The sequence below is a fragment of the Schistocerca americana genome, chromosome 4, assembly GCF_021461395.2.
Source record: "Schistocerca americana isolate TAMUIC-IGC-003095 chromosome 4, iqSchAmer2.1, whole genome shotgun sequence".
Lineage (NCBI taxonomy): Eukaryota > Metazoa > Arthropoda > Insecta > Orthoptera > Acrididae > Schistocerca > Schistocerca americana.
In genome coordinates this window covers 582,589,935-582,592,432 of record NC_060122.1, presented here as the reverse complement: position 1 = coordinate 582,592,432, position 2,498 = coordinate 582,589,935, and positions in this window count along the sequence as shown.

The following is a 2,498-nucleotide window of genomic DNA, read 5'->3' as shown; positions in this document are numbered from 1 at the left end:
GTTAAGGACACGTCATATCCCATGTGAAAGCGTGTGTCGAATTTTATCAAAACAAATGAAGGTAATGTTCGCTCACTCATGTTTATTGGAATGTAGAGTCACGTGGGGAGATTTTCTGAATATTTAAAATTGCAAAGCAAGGAAAGAGATTAGTAAACTGATAACGTAGTCATGAATTTTGGCTGCAACAAAGTAAGTAGTTCATCCTGAGTGTGTGTATTTTGCATGTGTAATTTTGGAAGGGTTTGCATATTTCAGTGGGAGAATTTGTGTCGGGAGTAGGCAGCAGTACAATAGTGGGTATTCAAGTGAATAATCAAATAGGTGTGGAAGTTATAAGTAATAATTTTGGTTTTCGGTGGAATAGTTTTCAGTAGAAATAGTTAGTGAATGGTGAATATCGGAACTGCTAACGGCTCGATCCTTACGTTTCTCCTGTACATATGTTGGTGCAGTAATTGTGTGTGCATGTTGATTAATGGATACAGTTGTGAAATATTCTTGTCTTCCGATCCAAAAGTGGGCGTTTGTGGTAATAAGAGATACCATTCTGTAGGAGACCATAGTTTTACTAAGAAAGTCAGATGCGTTAACGATAAATAAAGATACAAAGTCAGATGCGTTAAATTTTACATTGTTAATAAGAAAGTCAGATGCATTTAAATTACATTGTGGATTCTGATGCAAATTTCATGCTGTGTAAAGATCAGCCTCGTTAATATTTGTTTAAAAAAGCGAATTTTTTTGTTCTTATAATTATCTGAAATGCATAATGAATAAACCAATTTGTTATATAAAAAATTCAAATTTTAGTCGGAACATTCTTTGTATAAGAATAGACAAACCTTTCATTATTGTGTTTTATTATCAGTTGAAAAAGAAATTTTATTTAATAATTTTACTAAATGTTTGAATGTCAATCATTAGGCCAAGCAGAATTTACATAGCTTTTAAGTTAGGGCATTTATGCAAAGGTCCCGCAAATAACTCCGTTGCGCATAGTGTTAAACTGAAGCAGTAGTGGGTACCTTGCATACTACGTCTTCCACATCGCTGGTATCTACTTTGAAGGACAGTAACTGGTGCTAACATGTAACTCTTCTGTATCGGTTGTGAATAAATAGTTGTCACTATTAAAGTTCCAACCCTCGTAAAATGAACGATTTACAAACAATAATTTGGTAACCACCCAAACCAAATAACAGAAATTTTGTTTTAAAAAGATACTTTTATCGTTTATTTCAACATGTGTTCGAACTGGCGACCATGTAGTGAAAGGCACATTTGCAAACCGCTGTTCGAAAGAACGATGAAGAGATGTAATTACAGTGGATGATATGGTAGCGCATGCACAGGCGATTCAATAACACATATCGTCTGGGGTAGTATGGGCTTCGTCATTGACTGTATCTTTGTGTGCTCCCCAAACAAAGAAATAAAGAGGAGTCAAATTTGACAAAAGAATTTCGTCCTGTCCAGCGTCCAAGTAAGTTCTCATTCTGTGCTTGCGTTGCAACACGGGACGAGTGAGCTGAACAGCTGTCGTGTTGCAGCTACATACCGTGTCGAACATCCAGTGGTACCTCTTCTAGAAGAACCGGCAGAATGCTCGTCAGGAAATGTGCTTATGAATGTCCATATAGAACTCCTGAGATGAAGTAAGGTTCCACAATGTAATTTCCAACAACGACGTACCACACGTTTACGCCCCACGGCCGTTGATGTTGCACCTGAGGAAGATAGTGTGGATTTTCGGCTGGCCATTAGTGCATGTTATGCAATTTTACATTGTGTGATTAGTACAAATTGCTTCATCGGTAAAGAACAAACCTTGGAAAAGCGTAGGTAGCCTCTCAGTTGCTGAGAGGCCAACCGACAAAATTCTGTACGACATTCGAAATCACGGTCGTCGAGTGACCGATGTGGTGACAAATGATAGGAATGGAAATTCTGTCGACGCAGGATGTGAATTACGCTGGTCTTACTGACTCCGCATTATTTGGAAAATCTGCCTCGCACCACTGTGCGGAGAATGGAAATTCTGTCGACGCAGGATGTGAATTACGCTGGTCTTACTGACTCCGCATTATTTGGAAAATCTGCCTCGCACCACTGTGCGGATTCGTTAGCGTCATAACCAGAACAGTCTTTTAGGGTTCTCTGTCAGTTGCAGTTTTTTCCTGTCCTTTTTTTGACGTTCAGTCAGTCTGTCGGCACTAGCGTCTTAATAATTCGTGCAAGTGCATGCACAACGAAGAGGTTTTGATTACGGTTCAGGGCGTATTTGTTTTATTTGCCAATTTCATGCTGCCATATAATACTGTGGTATAAACCGTTTCTTGCCACATGTATCCGACGTTACATAGTGCAGTGTTCTGTAGCAGTGAACATAACAAAAACATGGTCAGACAAGTCAGGAACACAGCTGGAACAAATGACTTGTCATAGCATGGAATAACTCAAAAAAGAATTTCAATTTCCAGATGCTAAAGAGGACG